We start from the raw sequence: 16,254 nt of genomic DNA on the forward strand, positions 1-16,254 counted from the left end.
GTGGTTTTTAGAGGTTGTAAGATATATGTCCAAGCCTTTCTGATTGATTGTATCTTCCTGTATATCTTTAAGGGGTATATTTGTTTTCTCTTCAATGACCTCTACCTGTTTGTACTTTCCTGTATTTCATTAAGTGATTTCTTCACTTCCTCTTTAAAGGCCCTTATCATCTTTAGGATATTGGATTTAAGGCCATTTTCTTATGTTTAGGTTGTGTTAGGATATCTAGGGCTTGCTGTTGTAAGGTAGCTGTGCTCTAAAAGTGTCATATTGCCCTAGGTTTTGTTGATTGTGCTCTTTCAGGGGCCGGTAGCCATCTGGATAGGTTTGGTCCCTGAATGTTCTTGTTATAGTAGGTATTGGGATGGGGGTTAACCTCAATGGTTCTGGTGTGGCAGGCTTCTGATGGGTATCCTTGGCCTGTATGGTTCAGCATTTGCAAGTCTGTTTATTTTAATAGCTGTAGTTCTGATGATGGTGGGCAGAGAAGTGGTGGCCGTATGGAGATCACCAGGGATAACAGGTTGCTTAGGGCACATTGGAGTGGGTAGATGACTCAGCAAGCAGGGAAGATGTGGGGGAAGGTATGCTTAACTGTATGTTTCAGAATCCCCAAGGCTTATAAAGGTGGGAGGAGAGCTGGAGTGAAAGAACTCCCCAGGATTAGCAGGCTGCTCAGGACTGTTTGGATTGCTCCAGAGGATTCAGCAAGCAGGGAAGATGGGTCAGGGAAGAATGCTTACCTGCATGGTTCAGGATCCACAGGTCTGCCACAGGTAGGCACAGAGGTCCGGGGTGGAAGGAGGGAGAATGGAGTTTCCCCCTAGCATAGCCTATTGTCAGGCAGCAGAGAGAAGAATGTGGGAGATCCTATCATAGTCACCTTTTATTCCATCCAGTCTCTGGGTCATGTCCTGATGCCATATGCACTACGTTTGTGTGTGCTGTCAATTGGGCTAGACATTTCTATAAAGAACCTCACAACCAAAGGTTTGTCTCTTAGGTGATTCAAAATGTCATCATGTTGAATATAAGATTAACGATCAAGCTTTCATTCTTCATCTGAGCCCCAGAGCTAAGTCTAACCCACAGCTCTTCAAATCCAAATCCCACCTGAAGAGAGCTGGTATTACAGGAGTGCTGCCACTCCTAAGCTCACAGGTGAGACCACCACTTTTGCTCCAATAACTGTCCAAAGAGGGAACCAACAGGACTGCACAGGGCACAGGAATGGCAGAGCAGCAGGGGACAGGATCGTTCTGGTCTCCATTTGCACCCAGGAGGTAAGGTTGTCACACAGCTCTCTGCGCTCCAATACAGCCCGGAAAAAGCTGGTCTCCCAGGAGTACTGACACAGCAAAGATCACAGGCTCACAGGCCCATAGGAAGGACCAGCTCCAGTTAGAGACAGAAAGACCAACTAACACCAGATAATGAGAGGCAAGTGCAAGAACATAAGCAAGAGAAACCAATTCTACTTGACATCATTACAACCCAGTTTTACTACTACAGCAAGCCCTGGATAACACAACATACCTAATACAAAATATTCACATTTAAAATCACATCTCATGATGATGATAGAAGACTTTAACAAGGACATATGTAACCCCCTTAAAGAAATACAGGAGAACACAGGTAAACAGGTAGAAGCCCTTAAAGAAGAAACAAAAATCCCTTAAAGAATTACATGAAAACACAACCAAACAGGTGAAGGAATTGAACAAAAGCATCCATGATCTAAAAGTAGAAAGAGAAACAATAAAGAAATCACAAAGGGAGACAACCCTGTAGATAGAAAACCGAGGAAAGAAATCAGCAGTCATAGATGCACGCATCACCAACAGAATACAAGAGATAGAGGAAAAACTATCAGATGGAGAAAACCATAGAAAACATTGATTCATTGACAAAGAAAATGCAAAATGCAAAAATACTCCTAACCCAAAACATCCAGGAAATTCAGGACAGAATGAAAAGACCAAATGTAAGGATAATAGGTATAGGTAAGAGTGAAGATTCCCAATTAAAGGGCTGTAGGAAAAAAAATGGCTGGGGAACTGTAGCTGTGTGTAGTCGGCTGGGAAGGCCCTGCGTTCCTCCAGCTGGAAGTTAGGCCCAGCTGCTCAGTAAAGGCCTCTTCATGGCTCCTCACGGCACAGCCCCCAACATACGAGGAAGTTCTTGGGTTTCCAAAACCAATTTATTGGTATGGCAGATGGTGGATGGATCTGGATGTGCTGGGAAGAGGGGGGAGGTGCTGGGGAGGAATGTTTAATTGGCTCCACCATCTGAAGGTCTGGTCCCTTCCAAATTCCATCCAAAGGATCTCACCACCATACTAGGATAGGGGGAGCTAATTTTGGTGTGTGCCAATGGAGGGAAATATGAGGGTGTTTGAAGGTTTTGTAGATGTTAAATATGTTTAGGGTAGTCAGGACCATCATTAATTGTACATTAGGGGGATAAGTGGTGGCTTGTTGTTACAGTAGTTGGGCCTTCAGGGTCTGATGTGTTCTCTCTATTATTCCTTGGCCCTGGGGGTTGTGGGGAATTCCCGTATGATGGGCAATTTCCCAGCATGTGCAGAAGGTTTTAAATTGAGAGCTAGTGAAGGCAGAGCCATTATCAGTTTTTATCTGTTGAGGAATGCCCATGATGGCAAAGGTAGAGAGCATATGGTAGATCAGACTTTTTGAGTTTTCTCCTGTCTGGGCTGTAGCCCATACGAAATGTGAGTAAGAGTCTATGGTGACAAAAACATATTTTTGTCTACCGAATTGGGGAATGTGGTTGACATCAATTTGCCATAAGGCATTGGATTTGAGGCCTCGGGGATTGGTGCCCATGGTTTGTAAAGCTGGGGTGGTAATGAGGGATGTACAAGAGGCACATGTTTTTATTATCCTTTGGAGCTGAGCAAGGGGAATGTAGGGGAAGCGAGCATGAAGCCCCTTTAGATTTGTGTTCGTGAATGAATGAAATTGGTCTGCTTGCTCAGTGGAGGCTACAAATGTCCCTGTTGAGCAGTTTGGTCAGCAAGTGCATTTCCCTCAGATATAGGACCTGGCAGGGGACTGTGGGATCGGATGTGTTGGATATAGATGGGGGAGGCTCTCTCCTGTAGGAGGACAGAGACCTGTATGAGTAGAGGGGAGAGTGGGTTGTCATCTAGTTTGATAAATGATCTTGACAACCAGGGAAGCAAATTGATAGCATATACACTGTCTGAAAAGAGGTTAAGGGGGCCTTTGACTTTTCAGAGCTAGGTAAATAGCATATAGTTCTTTATATTAGGGGGAGTGGTGGGAGAGTTCTTTGAATCGGAGAATAGGGGGTTCATCTTCAGGAAAGTAGTATATTACTGCTGCAGCTTCCCTTTTACCCCCATTGGTAAATATTGAGGGGGCTCCTGCTATGGGCTCTCTTAAGAATAGTTTGGGGGGTAGCCATTGCAACAGAGGGAGGGCAGAGGCCCATTTTTCGTCAGGATAATGGTTGTCAATTTGTCCTGGGAACCCTATTAAGGTGATAGCAAAGTGGGAATGATTTTTGATTAGCCACTGAACATCGGAGAGGGAGAAGGGGGTGACAAGAACATCAGGTTCTTTTCCTAGGGTTTGTAGGGCTCTATCCCTGCCATTTTTAATCATGTTGGCAAATGCATCTACTTCATTTAAAATTCGGGGAGCACCACCCATTGGGGTATGGAGCCATTCTAGTACCCCCCTGAGGTTGGTAAAGGGTTCCTACAAACGTAGGGGAGGAGTTAAAGATAAGGAGATGTACAGGTATGGTTGGGTCATACCTAGCAAGAGCCGTATCTTTTTGGGTTGAATTGACAGAATTTAGGGCTTGGACTGCTTCTGGGGACAATGTTCTTGGGGAGGAGGGACTTTTATCTCCTTTCGGAAGGTTAAAGAGAGGTTGCAGGGTACTTGTGGGAAGGTGGAGCCAGGGTCGAAGCCAATCGAGATTGCCCAAAAAACTCTGGAGGTAGGCAAGAGTTAATTTTTGAGGGAAGGAAAGGGTGGGTTTGAGGGGGCATATTGAAGTAAGGGAGATCTCTGTTCCTAGAAATGCAATGGGGAGGATAAGTTGGATTTTTTGAGGGGCCATTTTGAATCCTAGGGCAGATAGGGAAGGTATTAGTTGGTCCTTAAGTCAGGAAGGGGAGGTAGAAGCATCTCCCCAGACCAAGATGTCATCCATGTAATGATAGATGTTGAGTCCTTTGTCTAAATAGGGTTTTAATGCAGTGGCTACAGCCTCCTGACAAATAGTAGGACTGTTAGCTATTCCTTGGTGAAGAACAGTCCATTCATATCATGAGGCTGGGCAAGAGTAGTTAATAGGGGGCACTGAGAATTCAAAGTGTTCACAGTCACTGGGGTGGAGAGGGATGGAAAAAAAGCAATCTTTTATGTCTATTGCTAATAGAGGAACATTGGCAGGAATGGCTGAGATGTGGGGTAGCCCTCTTTGCAGGGACCCCCAGATTCGCATGGTTTTGTTAATTGACCTCAAATCTTGCAACAGTCTCCACCCCCCTGAGCTCTTTTTTATAGCAAACATAGGGGTAGTCCATGGACTGTGGGACGTGTTGTAGAGACAGCTGCTCCTCTACAAGTTCTCTGAGGGCTCTAAGCTATTCCCTTGATAGAGGCCACTGTGAGACCCAGATGGCTTTGTCAGAGAGCCAATCAAGGCAGGAAGTACTAAATTTAACAGTGGCCCCTAGAATTGGGGGTGACTTTGAGGGGGGTTATTTGGGTCTCCTTGGGTACTATTTTCTTCATAAGTAATATTCTCTATCTTAATGTGGTCTCTTTCTGGCTGCGTGGTAAGAACCACATGTAAGGCTTGTAAGATATCTCTCCCTAAAAGACTGGTGGCTACTTGAGTCACCAGGGGGTGTATGAGGCCTGTAGTCCCATCTGGGTCTTCCCACATATAGGTCTGTTTGGTGATGAGTGTCTGAGAAGTAGCCCCTATGCCTAGGAGCTGGGGCCCAGGGGTCAACTGCCAGTTCTGTGGGACCTCTTGCTGTCTTAGAATCGTCTGGTCTGCTCCAGTGTCAATAAGTCACTTGAATGGTTTATCATCTATTTTAATGGGTAACTTTGGGTGGGAGCCTTCTGAGATGCTGGACACCCATAAGGCTTCTACAGGAGTAGTTTTCCCTCTTACTGTTGGGGCTGAGGGTTGCCCCGTTTGAAGTTTAAAGGCTCTAGTCATTTACCATCTTTATCATATCAAGTGGTACAGTGTCTCCACCAGTGGAAACCCTTTCTGCAGCTGGGACAGGGGACCTTAGGAGGATTGGAATCTGTTATAGAAGGGGAGTTTAGTGGGCATTCGTCCTTCCAATGTCCTGCCTCTCCACATTTGAAGCAGATTCCTTCTGTTTTTACCACTGCCACAAATGCCTGAGCTACGGATGCAACCTGGTATGATGTGGTTCCTATTTTTCGGGTTGCTACAATCCTCCTACTGTGATGCTATTCCCGGAGACCCTGGCAAGCTAGCCTAGACTCAGAAGTCATGCCTTCCCAAACAATGTTTTTAAGAAGAAGGTCTCTAGCTGTGGGGTTGAAGATTTTTCTTTCTAAGCTCATTTTAGTTCTGAGAATAAAATCAGATAGGGATTTTTCAGGCTTCTGATGAAGGGAGAGCAGGGAGTGGGCAGGGTCTTGTGATACTGAGGGTGGAGTGAGCCTGTTCCAGGCTTAAATGGCACAGGAACATTTCTGTGGCTGGTGTACAGCCACAAATCTTTTTTGTCTTCTTTTATGCATTCGTAGAGATGATTTTTCTCACCATCATGGCCCAGGACCATTATGTGGCCATTTGCAAGCCTCTCCTCTACCCTGTAATCATGAACCACCAATTCTGTGTTCAGATGACACTGGCTTCCCTGCATATCTCTCTTGTCATCGCAAGTGTTCACACTTTCAAAACATTTCAGTTTTCTTTCTGTCACTCTAATGTGGTTCCTCAGTCCTTCTGTGATATCCCCTCTTTGTTGAATCTTTCATGTTCAGATACCTTTAACAACAAAATCTTAATGCTTATCTCTGCCATTGTCATTGGTTGTAGCTGCTTTACTTTCATTGCTGTATCATATGTTCTAATATTATCAAATGTGTTGAAGGTTCCTGTCAAAGGAGAGAGGGGGAAAGCCTTTTCTACCTGTGTCCCTCACATTATTGTGGTGTCTGTGTTTCTTAGTTCTGCTATCTATGTGTATCTAAGACCTCCAGTAGTAACATTAGAAGTAGTTAAGAAGATGACTCTGTGTCTTATACTATTGCTCCACCATTCTTAAATCCTGTCATCTATAGTCTTAGAAACAGACAGATAAAAGAGACTGTGAAAAAAGTAATATTAAGAGTTTCTTTCATATTTGAATATAAAAGGAATGAGTATTTGTCAGAGTTTTCTAGAGAAAGAAAACTGACAAAATAAAAAGAAATATTTATGCACAAACACACAGGCACACACACACACAAACACAAACACACACCAACACTACTACCACTTCCTGTAGGAGGACCTAGGGTGGGAGGAGTAAGGAGAGGAAAAGGAAGAAGAGGAGCTAGGGAGAGCAGAGATGTAGGAGCGATGGAGAGCCATGCAGGTATGGAGAGCAGTTGTGTGTAACAACATTTATTTAGGTAAGCTAATTGGGAAACAACTCTCTTTGTATGGGCATATTGTTATTGAGCATTATTATATATATAAAGCCTTTAATTAATATTTAATCATTAGAGTCTCATTTTTGTACCGAGCCCACGTGGATGGTCTAGGCTCAGCCCAACCTTATGGAGACAGCATGGAAGACTGGCAGACCCATCTCCCACACTGTCATCTCATGAGTGGCAGGGCTGGTGTTTCTGGCTGTGGCGTACATGTGGTATATGTATCTATGTATATACATAGATATATATATATATGTATACATATCATATATAAGTCATATATAAGTCATATATATATATGACTTATAAAGTGCTAAGACAGAGAAATACACACACACACACACACACACACACACACACACTAAGTTTGTTTTCTGTTGACCATCTACTGATGGGCTTGAATCCTTCAAGAATAATTTATTTATCCAGTCACACTCCCTTGGAGGAAACTAAATTTATGCTTGAAAGTGATTATCAATTAGATATTGTTTGTAAATTAGAAATAAATGCATGTGCCCACTTCTCATTTCACGTCTAGTATCCTTTATGGTGAGAACTATATAGACTCATGCATGCTAACTCATCTCTGTGAATCTACATGCATAGATTATGTTGATATAGAAGAAACCATCTTATTTGTGTCTTTCATCATCTCTTGCACTTATACTATTTTTTCTTCCTCTCGCACAGGACTTCCTGATCCCAGAGGAAAAGATTTGATGGAGATGTGCTATTTAGTATGATAGTTCTATGCTCTCTCATTTTTTCCATAATATCTGGCTGTAGGTTTCTGTATTTGCTCCCATATGTTCCAGGAAGAAGTTTCTGGTGGTAACTGAGCAAAGCACAGATCTATAAATATAGCAGCTGGTCATAAGGAGTCATTTTATTATTAAGTTTTTAAAACTTAATTTAATTAAAAATTAGAGCAGTATTGTCTGCTTTTATCCTAGGTTCTGGAGCTATCTATTTTTGGGTTCTTGGTTAGCCACACAATGGGGAGTATGGGGTCCATCTCATGGAGATGGCCTTAAGTCAAATCAGACATTGGTTGGTTACTCTTTTAAAGTTTGTGTTGCCATAACCTTAGTAAATATTGCAGCTGGCACATCATTTTATATTAAAGTATTTGTGGCTAGATTGGTGTTTACATTTCTGCTTTGCTGAGATGGAAGGTACTTTTCTGTAACAAATACACTACAATGTAGGAGTTATGGCACTTAGAAGGTGCCAGCTTAACATTTTTTCTTTCTTATTTTATTGGATATTTTATTTATTTACAATATAGATGTCATCCCCTTTCTACATTTCCCCACTCTAGAACTCCCTATCCCATCCCCCCTCCCCATTTTTGCTTTTATACCATTTTAATTACATGCATGTATTAAGGTCAGATCTAGGATGAGGGTCTAGCAATGCAATAGATGCAAATAGTCAAGGAACGAGCAAGACAATAAAGAAAAATAGTCAACGAATAAGCAAGGTATTAAGCACAATTCTGTGAACACTCCCGTGATCACTGTTTCTAAGGGCTTATCAGGATGACCAAAATATCTGAGCTGGCTTCCCTGTCCTAGGCCAAAGTCATTTCCATGTCTGAAGCCTACTTCCTTGTTCTTGCCTAATATTTAGATTCCTGCTTGAAATTACTTCTTTGTTCTAGCCTAATGTCAGATTCCTGCCTGAAGCCTACTTCCTAGTCCTTGGCCAATGTCATATCCAGCTTAACTTCTTCATGTTCAATGAAATGTACTGTATGTTTTTCTTCAGCAATTAGATTTTGTTGTCAGTTTTTGGACAGCAACTTATTGTCTTAGCAATAGCCTTGATGGTTTTAGGGGTTTTCATGGGACTCTGTTGGCCAAAGATTCACTTTGTCATAACCCAATCCTGGTTCTGGATGCATAATTTGATGACAGCCAGTGGCCAGGTGGGACTTTGTCTCCCCATTATTTGGTGATTTCTTTTAGATTGTCTCTTTATGTATATATATTTTAAGGATAATCTACTGGCCCTAATCTTTAGCTGTGTCTCCCCATAATCCCTCACTCCATTACCCCACTTATTCCTTCCATTCCATTTTCCCAATCCATGCTTAACTATTTGTTCTGTTTCATTTTTCTAATTTTGTCTGTCTGTCCTACCTACTCCCTTACACTATACCTAACTTGTGTGGTTCTATGGATTGTACCCTGGTTATTGCTTACTAATTTAAGCTAACATTCACATATAAGTGAATATATACCAGATTAGTCTTTTTTGATCTCAGCTTCTCAACTCAGGATGATTATTTTTCTAGTTCCATGCATTTACAGATATCACTTCATTATTTCATTTTAAAATTTTACTTCTTTATTCTTCTTTCATACATTTCAACTACATCCTTCCCTTATCCCTAATTCCTACTGCATACCCTCTCTCCCAGATCAACTGCTACCATATTTCTCTTCAGAAAAGAGCAGTTCTCGCAGAGATATTAATTGAAGTTGCCATAACATAATGCAATAAAACAATGCATAAAACCTCATATCAAGGCTGGATGAGGCAACCTAAAAGAAGGAAAAGATACCACAAGCAGGCAAAAGAGTCAGGGACACTCCCAATCCCACTGTTAAGAATCATTTTTAGTGATTGACTAATATCCCATATTTTCTTTTTATATGTTAGCATTCTACAGATTTATAAATATTTATGAAAGCTTTGAAATCATAAAACAAGAAAAAAGAGACAATTTCCCAATACATCTTCACAAATAAGTAACCATTGGCTTTTAGTTAATCAGTTAAAAGGGAGATTTGAATAATAGTGGATTAATTTACACAATTTTAATAGTTCTTTGGAGATTATAGATGTAAAAGAAAAGATTATAGATGTAAAATAAATAAAAACTATATCAAAACCACAAGGGTTAAATGCTGTGCTATTTGTACTATTTATGAATTGAATGTGTGGTGCAAAATTTATAAGAAGAAATTTTTTGAATTTTTCATCCATTGATTTGTTTTTCAGTCTGCTTAGTTATTAATTGACAAATAACTGTGTCCTTAGATTTAATGATCTTATGTTTAGAAATAGCAATTAATCATTGCCTAAGGGCTTAGTAGTTTATCTTACTGTATTTTTAGAAACTTTATATGTGCTCATGTATCCAGTATGAATAATATTCACAAAATTATAAAACAATTATAGCAGAAACCACAGATTTTATTAAATTACTGTCATTATAATTCCAGAAATGAAAATACTAAATATTCCTTTACTATTTCAAGTTAAAATAACATTTATGGAGAAGTTTATTTCATTACTCAAACATGAAATTTTTTAAAGATTTATTTTTTTTACATTTACTATATGTGTATTGATGTTTTGCCTGTTTGTGTAGTTATGTACCATATACTTTCAGTGCCTTCAGAGGCCAGAAGGCAAAAAGTCTTCTGCTCCTGGAATTACATGGATACTGTTGTTCAGTTCCACATGGACACTGAGATCTGAACCAGGTCTCCAGCAAGAGAAGCAAGTGCTCTTAACTGATGAAGTGTCCCTCTGGGTCCAGCATTTAAACTCTTTAACATTACATCTTCCTTTCATTAATAAAATAAAGGTTCACAATAACTTTTTAAATTCTCGGAAATTCTCAGTACCTCCTTTATGTTTCTAGATAATTTGGCCATTCTCTCTCTCTCTCTCTCTCTCTCTCTCTCTCTCTCTCTCTCTCTCTCTCTCTCTCTCTCTCTGTGTATGTGTGTGTGGTGTATGTATGTCTTTGGGCATAGTGGTTCTGTAGGCTTTGATTTTTCAAAATGTACTTTAATAAGGGTTCTTTAATGATTTAAACTACCTTCTAGCCAGAAATAGTGGAAACAAAAGGTTACTAGAGCAAAGGGGAATATGGACTTGTTTTCTAAATTCCAATCTTTGTTGTCAAGATATCAGAAGTTTATTTCTCCTGAATCAGCAGCAGTAGCTCAATCCACTTTCAAACACCACTGATGAATCAGCAACTGCAGTTTGATCTTGAAGAAACTATGAGGCTCTGACAATCAGTCTGTGGCTACAAAAGTGGCAAGAACATGACCAGAAGTTCTTTGGTGGCATTTCTCTCTATGAAGTCATGGCAAACAGTGACCAGCAATGAGTGTCAAGGCAAACCAATACCATAAAGCATAGTTCACTGTCTGTTGGGTACTCTTTTCAAACATCACATGCTCTTTTCTGGGGCTGCTTCCAGAACAACATGTGTCTCTTCTTAGCAAAACATCCTTTTACCTGTCTGCTTCAGCAAACCATCCTCTCATAAGTCAGTTTCCTGGGAAAAAAAACACATGATAAAATTCAGTCTCCAAAGAAATCCATAAATTTCCACTTCATATTCTACATTCTGTTTAAAAATATGTCTTTTCTCTAACATCAATCTATATACAATAGAAACAATTATAAGAGCCATAGAACTTAAATTTTACATCATACTTTAAACAAATAGCTTTTGTACATGATAATCTATAATCTAACAAAACAACCTTAAATATCTATCTAACAACAATAATTAAGCAAAATTATTCTTCAGGCATAACTAGATGGATTCAAATTTCTGACTCTTATGAAGAGAAAAAACATGAGTATGCTTCGGCAATGTTTCTGTAGTAAGATGAAGCAACATTTAGGTATATATCAGAGAATGATAGAGGTGGATCTTGAGATAGATTCCCATTTTCCTAAGAGACTATCACATTGATTTTCATAATGGCTGTACATTTGTATACCTACCAGAAATAGATTTGACTTTTATTTTTCTGGTAACTAACTGAGTTAGACATTTCTTTAAATGTTTCTCAGCCACTTGGTTTCCTCTTTTGAGAATTCTGCTAGAACTTTGTCTTTTTGATATGTTGTAGTTTCTTGAGTTTTTAAAATATTTTGAATATTAGCCCTCTACTGGATATGGAGTTGTGATCAATCTTTTTTCATTCTATATGCTTTCAGTTTGTTTTAATGAATGAAGATGTAGTATAAAGCCCAACCAACTTCGTTTTTGAAGAAACTCTCTATTTTTATTTTTATTTTATTTTATTTTATTTTATTTTATTTTTTGCGAGACCAGGAGCTAAACTCGAATAGCCAGGGAAAAAAAATCACAAAGTCCATCTGAGCAAACATCCTATGACAACCTATTGCCCTTAGCAACAACCAGTAAGGCTACAATAGCAGGACCATTCTGCGGAATCTAGATAACTGGAGCATCCTATTTGTCTGGTAGTTCCTTTTTCTGTTTGGATCCTGCAGATTACATCAGAAATGCAGTTTTAAAAATATTAACTTGCTGATTTGTATGGAAATTACCCCAGTTTGCTGTCACTACAATAAAAACTCAGAACTCCTAGACTTCGGACTTTCACTCTGATCCATTATGAAGGGGATGGTAGGAGATCTTTCTCCAGAGCTCTTAATGAAGACACATGTTTTTGTAGCAATTGGCTCCTCAGTGGTCTTTGGGTCTCTAAAACTTGGGCATAACAGTAGAAGCTTCTTAATTTCATGAGGGACAATTTATTAATTGTTGATTTTGGATCATGTTCTGAAACAAAGTCTTTTGATTTGCTGTGGAGAGCCTTTGATATCACATCTAGGATATTGTCAAGTATATTTACACTGGGCTAGGAGGACAGTAATGGCTCAGATAATTACATTTGGGCTAATGCAAGTCTCAAGGTAAGTACAGAAGAAAATGTATGGTATTCCTTTTAGGTTGGTCATCCTAATAACTAAACACAGTGCCTTTGGGACTTTGTATATTGCTTTGTTTGATTATGTTGTCTTTGCTCTAAGAAATGACCTTATTCTTTGCAGGTACCTAGAATGGTGTAAAAGCACACTGGAAAAAAATAAACCCACTTTAGCACTGGCTGGAGTTGTGTCATAGTGGTGACTAATTGTCTTTTCTTTCTTTAATCCTCACTCCCTCCCTTGTGACCATGTTGACTGACTGAGCTAGCTTGATCACTTTGCCAGTGAATTCCCAGTTATTCCTCACTTTCTATCAGGTTTCAATATATTCATGTTTATGTTTAGGTCTTTCAAACATTTGTATTTGTGTCTTATTCAAGGAAATGTGGATCTATTTATATTTCTCTTCTACATGTATCTATCCAGATACAGAACCCACAACATTTGTGGAACATGATGTCTTCTTTCCACTGCATATTTCTGGCTTCTTTATCAAAAACCAGGTGTTAGTAGGTATATGGATTTATGTATAGATTTTCAATTTGATTTTATTGATTAATGTGTTTAATGCCAGTAGCATGCTTTTATTTTTCTATTGAGGTCATCAATGGTGATACTTTTAGCACCTCTTTTATTATTCACAGTTATTTTAACTATCCTGTATGGCTCTGTGTTGTTTTGTATCTGTGTTTCTATATTAAACTGAAAATTGTTCTTTCAAACTCTGTAAAGAGTTGTGTTGAAATTTTGTTTGGAATTCTATTGAGTCTGTAGATTGCTTTTGGTAGGATGATCATTTTTACTATATTAATTCTATCAATACATGAACATGTAAGATCTTTTCATCTTCTGACTTCTTCATTTTCTTTTATTAATGTCTTAAATACAAGTTATCTTACTCAGTATTTTCTTTCTTGGAAGAGACACCATGACCACAAGAAATCTTATTTAAAAAATAGAAAGCATTTAATTAGTGAGTGCTTACAGTTTCAGAAACTTAGTATATTATTATTATTGTGAGAGCATTACAGCATGCAGATATAAATGATTTCGCCAATTTTGATTTTTTTCTCTGCCTTTACTTAATTTAAATGAAGATTTGCTATTTTTATCAATTTTCTCAAACAAAAAAACAAACAAAAAAAAACCATAAAACTTTGTTTCCCTGATTCTTAGTACTTTTTCTTTTTGCTTTTATTTTGTATTTCAGCCCCAAGTTTGATCATTTCTTGTGATATTTTGCGTGTGATTGCTTCTTTTTATTCTAAAGCTTTCAGGTATGCTGTTAAGTTACTAGTATTAGATCTTTCCAGCTTGCTTGTTTGTTACTGTTTTGTTTTTTTTTTTTCCAGACACTTAGTGGTCAGGCATAGCCACTTAAAAACACTTTACATGAAAAAATGAATTAAAAACAAACATACAAACAAAACAAAACAATGAGTTTTTGTTAGCCAATTGTTCTTAGGCCATGAGCCTGTTCTGCAGTGTGATTGACATAACCTATTGAAGAAAACTCATTTTGCCTTTCCCAGGTGGTATCAATTGCTACTGCCTCTTAGGCTAGAGGTAGAACTTTGAATCCACTGACCCTTTTCTGTTCAGTTTTTTTGTTCTTTGTTGTTGTTGTTGTTGTTGTTGTTGCTATAATTGTTTGTTTTTTGTTATTTATTTATTTAGCTTTGAACTCACACAGGTTTTCTGCATCTTGTCAGTATATGACATTCTTGTCTTGTTAAAAAAATTTTTGCTTTGATTTTAGGTTTTATTTTCATTTCTTGAGAGTGAGAGCATGCATGAAATTGGATAGGTAGCATGTTGAGGAGGATCTGGGAGGGGAGTGATTTCCAGTATAGTATCCACTCCTAATGGCTTCTACATGTATGTTAAATTCTCTTTACTTTACAGATGGAAATGACTCAAAGTATCAATTCTGATATAACCATTTCTTCTGAATTCTTCTTGTTCATCTCATGAACAAGATTTATTTCTTTGATTTCTTTCTTTTCTTCAAACTTTACTGAATAAATGTGACATTTACTCAAGTGAGTGTAATGTCACAAGGAAATTTGAAAAATTGCAGGAAAAACTGAAAAGGAAAAAGAAAAGATGAACACTGCAAACAAAAAATAGTTTAAAATGGATTAATTATGGTCATATATATATATATATATATATATATATATATATATAAGTTATGTAATGAATATAGCCATATGTGAATTTAAAAAAATGACAATACACATAAAATTCAAGACCATGTTACACCTCTACATGCAAAGCCACGGGCCTGCAGCCATTGTGGACCATCAAGTGAGACTCTTTTTTTTTTTTTTTTAATTTCTTTTCTTTTTTATTGAATATTGTTTATTTATATTTCAGATGTCATCCCCTTTCTCCACTCACCCCCACCAAGAAACCCCCTATTCTATCATCTCTCTTCCTTTTTGCTTTTATAACATTTTAATTACCTGCAAGTATTGAGGTCAGTTCTAGAATGAGGAACTAGCAATACAATAGATGCAAATAGTCAAGGAACAAGCAAGACAATAAATACAAATAGACAAAGAACAAACAAGACAATAAACATAATTCCTTGAACACTCCTGTGATCATTATTTTTAAGGGCTTATCAGGATAACCAAAATATCTGAGCCAACTTCCCTGTCCTAGCCCAAAGTAATTTTCATGCCTGAAGCCTACTTCCTTGTTCTAACCTAATATTTAGATTCCTGCCTGAAATTACTTCTTTGCTCTATCCTAATATTTAAATTCCTTCCTGGAATTACTTCCTTGTTCTAGTCTAATACCAGATTCTTGCCTGAAGCCCACTTCCTTGTCAATGTCAGATTCCTTCCAAGCAGCTCATTTTCTTGTCCTTGGCCAATATCAGTTTCTGGCCAAGCAGCCCCAAAAGGTCTTTGCTTCTCCCCTTTTTTTGTTTCATAACAAGACTGAGCCTGTCTTAGGTAGTTCTGACAAGAATACCTTCCTTACCTGTGGTGGAATATGCATTATACAAAGCAATGCACCTCTGTCTTAGATTGGTAAGGCTCTGTGCAGAATCTTACCTGTCCTTGGCTTGCCAGACTGTTAATAACTCTGTCTTGGGGTCCATTTTCAACTTCAAGTATGTACTTTGGCTGACAAAATGTCAGCTCATCTGTGAAAACCCAGCAGCAATCAGTTCAGCCCTGTCCCCTCCCTCCGCACTCTGACCCCAGGTACACAGATCTTCCTGAATCCCTAGAAGCCTGCTGCCACCAGTAATGACCAGATGACATTCCCATCTGCCCACTGGGTAGCCTAGCAAACACAGCACCTGTGAGATCTGGCCCATTCCCTTTGCCCTCCATCTTCTGATCCACACATCTACCTGCACTCTGAGAGTCCTGCAGTCATCAGCAACAAACAGCTATGCCTGCATCACTGGAGGTCTGCTACCACCTCAGATAACCATAGGCCAGACGCCATCTGGGACTACCAGCTCTGCCTGCATCATGGCAACCCTGCTCTCACCTGAGACAGCAATCCCAGCTCTACATGCAATCCTACATGCTACCATCAGAGACTACCAGCTGTGCCTGAGTTCCCAGAGGTCTGTTGCCACCTTGGACAACCAAGTCTACCTGAAAACTAATGGCCTGCACCTGAAAGGAATAGAAACTTTTTGAGACCCCTAGCAGATAGAATGCAGCCTAAGACCCCTAGCAGAAAAACTGGAGCCAGGCTGGCTACGTTCCAGGAACTTAGCTGACTACAAAAAGGCAGAACCAAGAATGCAGGTCATCTGGTTTATGAGCTCTAGGTTCCAGGAACCTGGCTAACCACAAAG

At 39.0% G+C, this 16,254-nt stretch overlaps 1 pseudogene; it reads left to right on the top strand.

The window, feature by feature from the left end:
• Positions 1-1,230: 1,230 nt before the first annotated feature.
• On the top strand, positions 1,231-6,468 carry LOC117710745 (olfactory receptor 14C36-like; annotated as a pseudogene).
• The last annotated feature ends 9,786 nt before the right edge of the window (positions 6,469-16,254 follow it).

This window comes from Arvicanthis niloticus, chromosome 1 (assembly GCF_011762505.2).
Source record: "Arvicanthis niloticus isolate mArvNil1 chromosome 1, mArvNil1.pat.X, whole genome shotgun sequence".
In the NCBI taxonomy this organism is placed as follows: domain Eukaryota; kingdom Metazoa; phylum Chordata; class Mammalia; order Rodentia; family Muridae; genus Arvicanthis; species Arvicanthis niloticus.